This window comes from Lutra lutra, chromosome 1 (assembly GCF_902655055.1).
Source record: "Lutra lutra chromosome 1, mLutLut1.2, whole genome shotgun sequence".
Taxonomy (NCBI): domain Eukaryota; kingdom Metazoa; phylum Chordata; class Mammalia; order Carnivora; family Mustelidae; genus Lutra; species Lutra lutra.
In genome coordinates, this window is record NC_062278.1 from 202931992 (window position 1) to 202946138 (window position 14147).

General features: G+C 45.1%; 1 protein-coding gene across 6 annotated transcripts in view; it reads right to left on the bottom strand.

Annotated features, from left to right (window-relative positions):
- RAD54L2 (RAD54 like 2) overlaps positions 1 to 11051 on the bottom strand; it is a 116428-nt gene extending 105377 nt beyond the window's left edge. Inside the window, exons 1-2 of one of the 6 annotated variants that reach the window (XM_047692897.1) lie at positions 10975 to 11051; positions 5651 to 5795 (exon numbers count right to left, since the gene is read on the bottom strand). The gene's annotated coding sequence lies outside the window, so the exon portion shown is untranslated. Of the gene's footprint in view, positions 1 to 5650; positions 5796 to 8245; positions 8469 to 10974 lie in introns of those variants that run through there. The other 5 variants (XM_047692930.1, XM_047692906.1, XM_047692888.1 and 2 more) reach the window with 5 other exon arrangements.
- Positions 11052 to 14147: the final 3096 nt, after the last annotated feature.

Sequence of the window (14147 nt, forward strand, 5' to 3'; positions counted from 1 at the left end):
GCCTCTGGCTTCCGTTCAGGTCATGATCCCAGGGTCCTGGGATCAAGCCCCACATCGGGCTCTCTGCTCAGCGGGGAGCCTGCACCTCCCATCCCCCGCCTGCCTCTCTGCCTACTTATGATCTTTCTGTCAAATAAATGAATAAAATCTTTAAAAAAAAAAAAAAAAAGGAATTACTTTACCTATCTTTCTCTCACATACACATACATTCATACACATTAGCAAACCCAGTAGAAAAAAATGTGAATACAGACCAAATTTTTTTTTTTTTTTAAGATTTATTTATTTGAAAGAAAGAGAGTACACTTGCACACCCACTCAGGGGACAGGCAGAGGAAGAGGGAGTCTCAAACAGACTCTGCCCTACACAGGGGTCTATCTTACCACCCTCAGATCACAACCCCAGCATAAATAGACTGAATTCTCAGTGGTGATTAACACTGAGACATGGATTATGGGTTTCTTTCCTTATTTAAAAATGTCTGAATTTTACTGTGCTTATATATTATTGGTATTACTGGTATAATCATGGGGAAAAAAGTTAAAAAGTCAAGGACTTTCTACAAGCAAGAGATTCTGAACTATGAAACTGTCATGAGAGAGGGGTGCCTGGGTGGCACAGTCAGTTACACCTCTGATTCTTGGTTTCATTCAGCTCAGGTCATGATCTCGGGGTTATGGGATCAAGCCCTGTGTCAGGCTCCACACTCAACACAGAGTCTGCCTGGGATTCTATCTCCCTCTCCCTCCGCCCTTCCTGCTCATGCTCTCTCTCTCTAAAATAAATAAACAAATCTTTAAAAATAGAGACAGAAAAAGAAAAAGAAAAAAGGAAATGTCATGACAGAAAGGTAAGGGGAAAAAAACAGGGAGCAGGAGCCTTAAAGTGAAGTCATGGTCAAGAATGAGGGAGATAGGGGCACCTGGGTGGCTCAGTGGGTTAAGCCTCTGCCTTCAGCTCAGGTCCTGATATCAGGGTCCTGGGATCAAGCCCCACACTGGGCTCTCTACTCAGCGGGGAGCCTGCCCCCCCACCCCGCCTGCTGCTCTGCCTACTTGTGATCTCTCAAATAAACAAATAAAATCTTTTAAAAAGAAAAAAAGAATGAGCGAGATAGGGGCACCTAGGTGGCTCAGTGGGTTGAGCCTCTGCCTTCGGCTCAGGTCATGATCTCAGGGTCCTGGGATCAAGCCCCTCACTGGGCTCTCTGCTCAGCGGGAGCCTGCTTCTCCCTCTCTCTCTGCCTACCTCTCTACCTACTTGTGTTCTCTGTCAAATAAATAAATAAAATATTTTAAAAAAAGCAATGAGGGAGACAGAAGGCGGGCCTAGGGCCGATGGAAAAAATAAGCCTTGGGGTGCCTGGCCGGCTCAGCTGGTAGAACTGTGACTTTTGATCTCAGGGTTGTGGGTTCGAGCCCCATACTGGGTACAGAGATTACTTTAAAAAAATAAAAAATTAAAAAAGAAGAAAAAAATTTTTTTTAAAATGAGCCTTGGGAAACATGTAAGCAGTGGCTGAAGGAAATGGGACCCTGAGAAGGCAGCACAGGAGGACCATGAGTAGCAGTCAGAGCTCAACTCAAGTGGGGCAGCGGGAACTGCTGTCAACAAGATATCCAATTTTCCTGATTCCCAGAAACACTGAGCAGCCTAGGGTTAGCAAAAGAACCCAAAGGACAAAGTTTAGGGATGGGAATAGTACAAGTAAAGGGTTCTCAGACCCAGAAAAGGCAGCACTGAAACTATGGGCCGTGCCTACCTGGCATCCAAGCTCAGTGCAGGTGGGTGAAACAGCGAAAGAGCTGGTGTGGAAGAGACAGTGGAACTAGAAAGCACAATGAAGGCAAAGAGCCTGAGCTCAAGTTAGAATCACACCTAAAAAAATTCTTCCCAAACTTTTTTATTTTTAATCCAATTTCTATACATCATCACATTAGGAGAAAGATGACTGCTAGTGTCAAGTATTGCAAAAACATCACCTGGTTCTGGGTTTTTGTCTTGAGCTCTAAGTGATCTATTGCAGAGGGGGGCGGGCTCCCTTTAGGTTCCTCCCCCATCCAGCCCTTTAGTTTCTGGGCTACTGTTAACAGAGCAGATGCTCTACCCTCTGTGTGGCACTACCTTCTTCGGGTGTACCTTTTACTGGCCAGAAGCCTGGAATTAGGAGTAACCATCCCCCCAAACTGAAGACCTAACAGCATCCTATGAGGACATAAAAGGGATCCTAAACTTAGGATCAGAAAACCTGGAATCAAGTCCCAACTTATTCTTACTGGCTTTATGCACTTGAAAGCAAGCCACTTCACCTCTTTGTGTTTTCTTCCTCATCTGTAAAATGGAGCTACCTGCGTCACAGGGTTGTTGGGAGGGTAAAGTAAAGGAAATGTACATGAAAGTGTTTTATGAACTAGAGTATGATACATGTGCAAGGTATACTTATCATAAAGCAAACATTTTCATTTGCCTATATACAACTTTCATTAATGGTGTTACAAGACCATAAGTGGGCACTAGTACTGCCAATATATCTATGTTGGCTGAAATGATCCTTGTTTTTACCGCTTCTAGCCTGTATTATGATCAAAATCTCAACATTGCTCACAAACTATCTTCAATTTCACAGCTGCTTGCCATATTTAATGTCTTGTACTTTGTCTCAGTTTCCCTTATCTCATATCATGTTTTTGTTTTGTTTTTTAAGATTTTGTTTATTTATTTGACAGAGATCACAAGTAGGCAGAGAGGCAGGCAGAGAGAGAGGAGGAAGCAGGCTCCCTGTTAAGCAGAGAGCCCAATGCTGGGCTCCATCCCAGGACCCTGGGATCATGACCTGAGCCCAAAGCAGAGGCTTTAACCCACTGAGCCACCCAGGCGCCCCTCTCATATCAGTTTTTATCTTTAATCTAACTATGGTTACTTTTCATGCTTTTCTTTCCTGCAGTCTGCTAAGTTTGTCAGCTGCATGAAAGAAGAACAGCATTATGTAGGTTTTAGTAAGGTTCCTCACACCTGGTCTTCAGTGGGAGTCCTATGTGATCGGATCAATCATGAGAATTAAATCAAAGTAATTTAGATAGTACACTCTCAAGTTATTTTACCATGAAGAACCAAAAGGGTGACTTAATGAATCAGCACGATTCCTAAATTACTGGTTTAGTAACTCAGAACACAAAGCCTCCTAACAAAGAATTAATTCATCAGTTTTAGTGTTAGTACAGTATTAGGCTGAGCAAAGAACTAGTACAGATAATTTCATAGTCACTAAGTTCAAATTCCTGAATAAAGTTTGGGCAAATAATCTTGGATCCTGAAAATGGTGATATTAAGCTCAACTCCTAAAAGTCCATCAGCCAGTAAGTCACACACCTGGTGTTAAATCCATTACCCACTTCCACTAGTTGTCTGGAGACCTTGTGACCCAAACTGACTAGCCATTCTTCTTCACAGCAGGAAGGACAAAGTGCTCACAGCAGTAAATGGCCAAAGGAAGAGCTAGATAATACCAATGAAAAACTTTTATTTCTTCCAAAGCAAACTTTTGCAAGACCTACAGAAAGCAAATAATAGCCCCCAGCCTGAAACCATGAACGTATGGAATTAAGCAACACATTTTCAAACAAAATGCTGCTTTTAGCAACCTGGAAATACAAAGGCAGAAACGCTGTTTCAGCCAGGACCAGATGCAGCCATAAAATCAGAATTCTCATCACTACCAACTCCACAAGGAATGATTTCCTGTCATTTCATATCAGAGGTCATTCATTTGTTCATTCAACAAACATTCACTGAGTAGCTACTCTGTGCTAGAGATGGTTAGGTATTAGAATATAAGGATAAACAAGACAAGGGTCTGCTCTCAAGTAGGTCACAACCTAGCATGGAAAACACACAAATATACCAAAAGTTAGGAGAACAGTGTAATTATGAAAGATGCTTTAACAAATCTCAATGGCCACACAAAAGACAGGCATTCAGCTTAATCTAGAAAGAATCGAAGAGTCTCTTAAGAGATGGTAGTGCCTTGATTTCTGGTAAATGCAAGCCTAGGAGTCAGAAAAATGACTAGAATGGAGAGGAAAATTAGCAGGAAGTATAGCCTGAGCATGCTGGGGGGACCCTCAAGGAGTTCACTATAACTAGAGCGTCAAGTGCCAAAAGAATTGTTGCAGAGGGACTAGAAAGGCAGATAAAGAAGCGGCTGGGTCATAAAGGTCCTTGTGAGATGTTGAAATAGAGATATACCAGAATCTAGATGTTCACTGTATTTTAAGGTCAAAAGAATATTATTTACTTTTAACTGGAGTTAGAGACCTGCCGGAATGGAGAGGAGATCTGACTAGAGCTGGAAGAGATTTAGGGCCAGTTATTTCTAATCACTTCTATCTGGCTCATACTTATTTTTCTCTTGACTTTTTTTCCTCTCATAGGGAAAAAATAAAACTGAACAATTCTGTAACAAAGGCTGTGAACCTTCTGTTCATCAAAAACATTTCTGAACAGAGTGCTATATTCTATCAAAATAGCCCAAATTAGAGAAAGATGACAAATCTCTCCAGCATCTGGAGTCTTCCTAGCAAAAAGACAAAATCAGGTCTCTGATAAGACGAAAGCTAGAGAAACATCCTGACCATGGCCTACAAGAACATCATGCTGCCTGGCATACCCTAGCACTCTGTCAACGGGAATGCTTACAGTTCTCAAAACAAGGACATGCCGAATAGTTACCTCCTGGCTTCTCCACAGAAACTGCCAGGAAAAAAACCTACCAGTGCCAGAAATGACCTTGGACTTTATAGTGTGGACTCCTGCCCACCAGTACCAGATAAAGACTACCTCGACAATTCTCACCTGTCCAGAGTGCAAACAGGTGGAGACAGCAGGCTACTTTCTTCACCAAAGAAACTGAGCCCCTCATCTATGCAGAGCACCCAGCTATATTCCTACTACTAATACTACTGCGAGTAGTGCCCCCATTACTACTTCTAACTACACTAACAGCTACTAACATCAAAACACTACTACTAAAAGCAAGCACTGACCACCCGCCCTCCACAAAGCACTATGCCTCTTCTCCAGTCCTCAATACAATCTGCAGAGGTTATATTAACCCCATTTTACAGATGAAAAAAATAAATAAAAAACAAGGCTCGGAGAGGTTAAGAGCTTGCCCAGGTCAAAAAGCAAGCAAGAGGTAGAAGTGGGATGACTCTAAAGACATGCTCTTCCTATTATACAAGCACTTCAGAATTTTCCTAAAGAGAGCAAAAACTCTAAACCTTCTTTCCAAGAGTGTCTGAAGTCTATCCATTTGTCTAACAGGTAGTCAAAAATAGTTCTTTCAACAATCACTTTGTTTTCAAAACAACATAGGTAAACTGTTTTTATTTTCCTTGATCAAGTTCATATTTTAGATAGAAAATGAAAGGTATTTCAAAGAATTTATTATGTGAGTGCCTTGATTTTAAATTTCTTCATTTATTTTTAGCCAAAAACATAAATACCAATAGATAAGAGAGGAAAGGACAGAGTTTCATTCTACTAGATCAGAATGGAGATTAACAATTTAAAAAATTCAAATACAATTTACATGATATTTTATGCAGTGAATATCAAGAGGCAAGCAATTTCAAATAGACTGAGCCTTACCTCAATCTTATTCCTCCTGTTCTAGGGGACAGCACTCCAAGTGATCAGCAGCCACTCCCAGCCTACATACAGTGAACCAGACAAAGGGGGTAAGCAACGCCTTCATGCTCCCAAACCACAGTGGAAAGGAAAGTGTGACGGCTTCCTGGGGAACCCAAGCACATATACAGTATTTATAAATCACTGTTCATCCAGACACACACAGAAACAAAATGTTACCTATGGTTTGCCTACAGAAATACTTAAAGTTAACAGGTATATTTAAATGAAACGATGCTAAAACAATCCCACACTAATGTGACCACATTATAGCTAAACTTTTTCATGGAAATATATTAAGATAATCAATTATCACCAGTCAAAATTAATACTGTATAAAAACTTCATTCAACAGCTTTACTGATTAAAAGCTGGATATACCTGAATCACTTCTTTCTTCACAGACCTATAGCCACTTTTGAACTAAGAACTACTATTATCAAAATGTCAAAAATATCACCACTGTGGAAATGCCCAACATAGTATCTGGAATAATTCAACAGATACTAACCAGTTTATGGAAGAATTAAGGATTTAAAATAGAAAAATTTAAAAGAAAGAGAACTGAAGGGAAATACATGATTTTTTTTTTTTAAAGATTAAGGGGGGGTGGGAACCAATCCCCATAACTATTTGTACAACTACATACAGAATTACCTCACATTTCACCTGAAAATTTATCGTAGACTCCAGTGCCTCTTAACACTCTAAATAAACTCAAAAGGTGCAATGATTCTGATACTTTTTTCTTTCCATCTAGAATTTAATACCTCATCCATACCAACTTTTGTCTGAACGCTACATACAGACCTCTGGTGAACAGCTGCAGGCCTCAGAGTTGGAGTTTGCACACTGCCTTTAAATAATATAGATGAGGGGCACCTGGGTGGCCCAGTGGGTTAAGCCTCTGCCTTCGGCTCAGGTCATGATCTCACGGTTCTGGGATCGAGCCCCACATCGGGCTCTCTGCTCAGCGGGGAACCTGTTTCCCCCTCTTTCTCTTCATGCCTCTCTGCCTACTTGTGATCTCTATCAAATAAATAAATAAAATCTTTAAAAAATAATAATAATACAGATGAGACACAGTGTACAGACCAAACTCACTGAAGGTAGATAACACTTCCAGTGAAGATAATGTCCTGTGAAGGCAGTCACTAAGACTTAAAAGATTCAACATAATGACTTCATGGCAGTAGAAGAAAATGGATGGTTCATGGATTCGGGGATATAAAGAGTATTTAACAACTGTTAGGGTCTTCACATCCCCCTCTAGAGTTGCACACATTTAACAGTAACACACAAATTAGTGAAAACAGGCTCTTAAATTAATTTAGATTTGTAAGAATTGGACTGAAACCCCCTAGAATTTACATATATTACAGTATCTAAGTTTGTCTAGCATTACAAACAATAGCCACAGAGCTGAAAAGAAAGTATGAGTCACAACTCAAAAACAGGAGGAAAAAAAAATGAACAGAAGAAAAGCTTTGGATCCAAATACCACAAACAAATTCTTTGCCTAAAATATTGTCAATGACAGCTACCATTCTGACTCGGAGTGAGAAGGAATGATTTCACACTATCTTCTACTCAGGAACGAACTCCTTCAGCCCCCCAAAGCCCCTTCCAGCCCCATCCACCTTGGTGCCCAGGCACTAATATAGTCAGTCACATCCACTAGCAAGCGCAGGAATTCTAACAGATCTGAGTCACCCACTCCCCCGCAGGAAGAGGTCATTCTCTATCGGGAAGCCCACTCTGCGAAGTTCTCTTGTTCATCTCCTAGGCGGCCACCATGGCCCACATAAAGCAGCCTACCAAACTCGGCAGGCTACCAACACTCCTCTACACTCTCCAAATCACAACTCCGGCCTCACCCTAACGCCAAGGTAGCCAACACTACTCACCGTGGCACTCTTGTGACACTCAGTTCCCTGCCCAAGAACCCCCCCAACGCCAGGATGCATCTGGGCCCTGGAGAATCCAGCTCTTTGCTCAACTCCTCTGTGCCCAGCTGAGCTTCTGCCTTTCCAGGAACTAATCACTGGTTTCCCCCAAGAAGCCAAACTCTTCGTGCCTCTTCTCCCCAACCAGACCCCAGTCCGCCAAGTTCACAGACCTCGGGAGACTGGGGGTAGGGAGAAGACACATCCCGATGCGCCTGAGGGACCAGGCACACTGAGGCCCCTGGAATTCCAAACGCTAGCCCCCCCACATCCACCCCACTGTGGTCTGCCTCCAGGGCGTCCCCATCAAGCGTCAAGAGCGCACACCAAAGGAGTTAAGACTCCATGTCCCTATGACTCCCTTTCCTGGATACCAAGATACAAAATATAAGCCACCGAGGCCCAGGATCGAAGCCAAGACCCTCTCCAAGGCTCCGGCCACTGGAGGTCCCCAATGGGGATCCAGCGCCCCAAGGCCCGAACCGCTGGGACAGGCTGGCTGCTCCAGGCCGCTGAGCGCCATGGGCCCGGGCCGCGTCCCCATTTGGCCCCCATTGTTGCGGGTCCCGGCGGCCCGAGTCGGGAGCCGGGGGCCGGCACCGGCACTCACCTCCCGCACCGCGGCTCAGGGCCGCGCAGGGCCAGGCAGGGCCAAGCGGCTGAGCGTCCCGCGGCTCCTGCCTCGGCGGCGTCTGCGGCGGCGGGGGCGGGGGTGGCGGCTGAGGCGGGAAGCGGCCGGCCAGGCCCGGGCGCCGCGGGCTGGCTCCGGGTAAGCGTCGGTCTTCTCCGGCGGCGGCGCTCGCAGGCTCCGCTCGCGGTCCGCGCCAGAATGCGTCCCCCGCCGGGCCCGCGCGCCCGGCCGCCCGGACGGGAACACGCGCCGCCGACAGTAAAGTTCCGCTGAGAGCCACCCGGAGGCTGTCCTTCCCCAGTGCCGGGTGGACCATGATTCGTCCCTGGATAGAGCCATCTATGTATGCTACAGATGACCGTCTCAGAAGTGAAGGCGACACCAAAATCCCAGGCCTGAATCCACCTGGGAACGGTTCCGGAGTGGGTTCGACAGAATGAGTTTGGACCCCGCCAGCCAGCAGAGACGCATGCTGGCCACTAAGTGCTTCAACCGAACCTGGGTCCCTCCTCATTCCTCACTTAGGGGAGGCTTGTTAGGATTGAACGAGATGATGCAAGTCCCTGGCACGGAGGTATCGGGTTCAATATTGGGGGCCGATCATCGATGATTGCTGCTATTACTACCGTCTCATACAGAGATGGTGTGCACAGCCCTCAAGGACCCTTGAAATTGATGCGCACCACGTAACTCTCGGGCTTCCCCCCTCCACCCCCACCCCCTGTCCCGTTTCCTGTTGACTGAATCTTCAGAATTCCCTGAAAGAAAAGCAGGGACAAGAAAGGGCTTTCTTAATCACTGACACGGGGCGGGGCGCTTAAGGAGGCAGTTTCTTCTCCCCGGAGTTGGGAATTGCTACCACGTGGGCTCTAGTTAATGAGAAGAGTGTTTTGTGTCAGCTCTCTGTACTACAGACAGGTTTTCCTCCTCCCCCTCCCTTCTCCCATTGCCCCCTCCCCCTCTTCTCCCCTTCCATCTCCTCCTCTTCCTCCTCCTCCTCCTCCTCCTCCTCCTTCTCCTCCACCTCCTCCACCTCCTCCACCACCTCCACCTCCACCACCTCCACCACCTCCACCTCCCCAGCCACAGGTTCTCCTCCTCCTCTTCTTCCTCCTCCAAGGAAGTGAACATTGGCAAGATGATGAAAAAAATTCTAAAAACGAATTTTTTTTTTTGGAAGGTTTGTTTTCTTTTTTTCATAAAATCAAGAGGATAGGGACGCCTGGGTGGCTCAGTTGGTTGAGCAGCTGCCTTCGGCTCAGGTCATGATCCCAGCGTCCTGGGATCGAGTCCCACATCGGGCTCCTTGTTCTGTGGGGAGCCTGCTTCTCCCTCTGCCTCTGCCTGCCACTCTGTCTGCCTGTGCTCTCTCTCTCTCTCTCTCTCTCTCTCTGACAAATAAATAAATAAAATCTTAAAAAAATATATATCAAGAGGATAAAAAAATCTTTTCTCTTCCCCACTTCCCTTTTCTTCTGGGCCTTCACACCTCTAGATATCAGACATAGTTATTTTCGGAACAAATTAGGTTATAAAAATACAAGTGTGTGTGTTCCAAACTATTGATGGCAATTTAGATCTGCAGAGGTGCTCCAAAAAGTATTATAGCTTTCATATGTTCTCAAATGCCCCATTCTTGGTCCTGTGGCTACTAAAACTGAAGAAATTTTGCCTCGATGCCCCTCTCTCTTGTCTGAAGGGACTTTTCAGCATGGCTCTGATAACAGTCTCTTGCACCTGAGTGAAATTTTGTCATTGTGTCACACACATATACATATATATTTCCTTTTAGATTATCCTCTGGGAATAAGGAAAAGGGCTCTGCCTGTCTAAAAGGCATTCTGATAACCATCTGGAAACAGCGGGCTCGTGGGTGAGAAAGCAGCTCACTCAAAGCCTCTGCTCCCTCAAGTGAGAGGACTTCATCCTATATTCCTATAGGACAAAGGATCCCTCAAAAGTTCATTCACTTCTCTCAGCATCCTGAGGTCAAATCAACACTCTGATGTCTCCTTGCTCCAGGTCTTAAGTTTTCCCAATTGGCCTCTTAGTTTGGACTCCCTCTGTGACATATAAAGCATATTTGCCCTCAAGGTGGGGCATACTAGGTGGCTCAATTGGTTAAGCATTTGCCTTGGGCTCAGGTCATGATACCAGTGTCCTGGGATCAAGCCCCATACCCAGCTCCCTGCTCAACAGGGAGTCTGTCTCTCCCTCTATAGCTGCCTCTTTCTCTGCTCATGCTCTCTCTCTCTAGCTACCTCTCTCTCAAGTAAATAAATAAAATCTTAAAAAAAAAAAAAAAAAAAGATTTGGTCTCAAGAATGGAAGCAGGTTTAGATAAGAACCCTAAAGATGACCAGAGGGAGAAGAAAGAGACCAGTGAAGTTGGGCAGAGGCTTGAAAAAGAAATTTCATTGTTTATCTCCCCTTAAAGGACCAAAAACACAACCATCAAAGACACCCATGCTGGGGCGCCTGGGTGGCTCAGTGGGTTAAAGCCTCTGCCTCCGGTTCAGGTCATGATCCCAGGGTCCTGGGATCAAGCCCTGCATCGGGCTCTCTGATCAGCGGGGAGCCTGCTTCCTCCTCTCTCTCTTTGCCTGCCTCTTCTCCTACTTGTGATTTGTCTATCAAATAAATAAATAAAATCTTAAAAAAAAAAAGATTCTTTTAGTTTAAAAAAAAAAAAAGACACCCATGCTTACCTTCCTCCTTTGTTAATGATGTTGGAGCCACAAGGGCCAGAGCTTGCTCCCTTGGTGATGGAAGCCCCTTCTATTCCCTCCTCCCAAGATGCCATTGCCCTTCTGTGACATCACTGTTTCCTTGCCTTCCAGGAGCTTCCCTGACTACTTGGATGATGTTATGCCCTCACTACCACCTTTGTAGAATTATCCTCAATTCACCTGTAGGAAAATGGGTTCTGTTAGATGGAGTCCCTAGAGTGAGTTACATGCATACCTGCCTATTGATGGCCCTACATTCAAGTGAGGTTTAAAAATCTGGAATCTTGGGGTACCTGAGTGGCTCAGTGGGTTAAAGCCTCTGCCTTCAGCTCAGGTCATGATCTCAGGGTCCTGGGATCGAGCCCCACATCGAGCTCTCTGATCAGCAGGGAGCCTGCTTCCCCCTCTCTCTCTGCCTGCCTCTCTACCTACTTGTGATCCCTCTCTCTGTGTCAAATAAATAAATAAAATCTTTTTTAAAAATCTGGAATCTGGGCGCCTGGGTGGCTCAGTGGGTTAGGCCGCTGCCTTCGGCTCGGGTCGTGATCTCGGGGTCCTGGGATCGAGTCCCGCATCGGGCTCTCTGCTCAGCGGGGAGCCTGCTTCCCCCTCTCTCTCTGCCTGCCTCTCTGTCTACTTGTGATCTCTCTCTGTCAAATAAATAAATAAAATCTTTAAAAATAAATAAAAATAAATAAAAAAATCTGGAATCTTCCTACTAGAATTAGACAAAATTCACCAGCAACTTGCTAATTAATCAGAAGATAGAACTAAGCCTTCTCCATCACTTGGACTCACACCTGGGAAAAACACCCTCTTACTTTCCACTGTTTCACCACCTCCACATTCCTAGAAGCCAACTTAATCCTTCCTCCACCAACCAAACTTCCATCCCATCCTCACTTCTGGATGCCAAAGACCCCAGAAGCCATGATCACTCTTTTTTTTTTTTTTTTAAAGATTTTATTTATTTATTTGACAGAGAGAAATCACAAGTAGGCAGAGAGGCAGGCAGAGAGAGAGAGGAGGAAGCAGGCTTCCTGCTGAGCAGAAAGCCCGATGTGGGGCTCGAACCCAGGACCTGGGATCATGACCTGAGCCGAAGGCAGCGGCTTAACCCACTGAGCCACCCAGGCGCCCCAGCCATGATCACTCTTAACCAGGTTCCAAAGTGGCAGATAATTACCTTTCTTTCTTTAGTAGCCATCTTATTCTTGGGATTTTTTTTAAACTTTCTACTCACACACCACTTCCTTCATACTAGATTATAATCTCTTCCTTCATACTAGATTATAATTTTTTCTATTTTGTAAAAGATTTTATTTATTTGAGATAGAGAACAAGCAAGAGAACAGGAGCGGAGGAGCAGAGGGAGAGGAAGAAGCAGGGGCTCAGTCCTAGGCCCCCAGGATCATGACCTGAGCTGGAGGCAGACACTAAACTGACTAAGCCACCCAGGTGCCCCATCTCAAGAAATCCACCCCAGTGGCTACTGAAAGCCAGGCAAAATTGCTATACTATAAAATTCCATGTTTGGCAGTTCTTTGAGTACAAGGCACTGTGCTGGGTGCTAAGGAATAGTAATAAGATATGCCAAGCATGGGGCGCCTGGGTGGCTCAGTAGGTTAAAGCCTCTGCCTTCAGCTCAGGTCATGATCCCAGGGTCCTGGGATCGAGCCCCACATCGGGCTCTCTGCTCAGTGGGAAGCCGGCTTCCTCCTCTCTCTCTGCCTACTTGTAATCTCTGTCTGTCACATAAATAAATACAATCTTAAAAAAAAAAAAAAAAAGAGGGGCGCCTGGGTGGCTCAGTGGGTTAAGCCGCTGCCTTCGGCTCAGGTCATGATCTCAGAGTCCTGGGATCGAGCCCCGCATCGGGCTCTCTGCTCGGCAGGGAGCCTGCTTCCTCCTCTCTCTCTGCCTGCCTCTCTGCCTGCTTGTGATCTCTCTGTCAAATAAATAAGTAAAATCTTTAAAAAAAAAAAAAAAAGAAAGATTTCTTTAAAAAAAAAAAAAAGATATGCCAAGCATAACTGTAAGCATTTTACAGGTATTAACTCATTTAATCCTTATATTGACATTGTGAGATATATACAATTAGCATCCCTTCAAAGTTGGAAAAACTGAATCTGAGAAGTAAGAAGAAGGTAGGGCTTTGAGTACAGAACATCCAGGTCCAGAGTCCCCTCTTAGGACCACACACTAAAATGAATGAAGAACTATGCTTAAAATTGAACTTAGAGGGTTCTCATTAGTCGAGTGTTAACTAATAAAATCCTGTTCCATGTGGATGTTCAGTTAGCAGACATTTATTGTCCTCAAACTGTATTTCAGAGGCTGACCTAGGCCCTGGGGAGCACGGTACTGAACAAGAGAAAACACTTCTCTACCCTGAAGTAGCTTACCTTCTAAACAGGAGAGACAAGCAGTACAAGACGATTTCAAATTCTAACAAGTGCTGAAAAGAACATAAAGAGACACCTGCCGTGAGGAAAAGGGGAGGAATTGGATAAGAACCTAATGAGGTAAGCTGACACTTGAACGCCAACAATGCCAGAGAGAAGCACGTGAAGGCTCAGGGAAGGAGGATTCTAGGCAGAAGGACCAGAACTCAGGGGCAGCATGGTGTGTAGTGAGAACTCCAGATGACTATCTTGGAGAGTAGAAGAGTGGCCTGTAACTCTGCTCCCAGATTGCATGGTGTTGAGGGATCACTTTAAGGGCTGGCCCTGGAAAAGGCGTGAAGGATGCTGTTGCTCAACTGTCCTAGGGAAGCTGCCCAGATTACCGTACCTGATAAATGACCATGTACATTTGCTGTCATGAACAGTTGCTTTTAAAAAAGAATAATCCGGGGCGCCTGGGTGGCTCAGTGGGTTGGGCCGCTGCCTTCGGCTCAGGTCATGATCTCGGGGTCCTGGGATCGAGTCCCGCATCAGGCTCTCTGCTCAGCGGGGAGCCTGCTTCCTCCTCTCTCTGCCTGCCTCTCTGCCTACATGTGATCTCTGTCTGTCAAATAAATAAATAAAATCTTTAAAAAAAAAATTAAAAAAAAAAAGAAGAATCCCATTCAGTTCCATCGTCTTCATCAGCTTCCTCAGAGAAGCCCTCCACAACTACATACCCAGTCTAAGTAGTTGCCCTGTCACCAT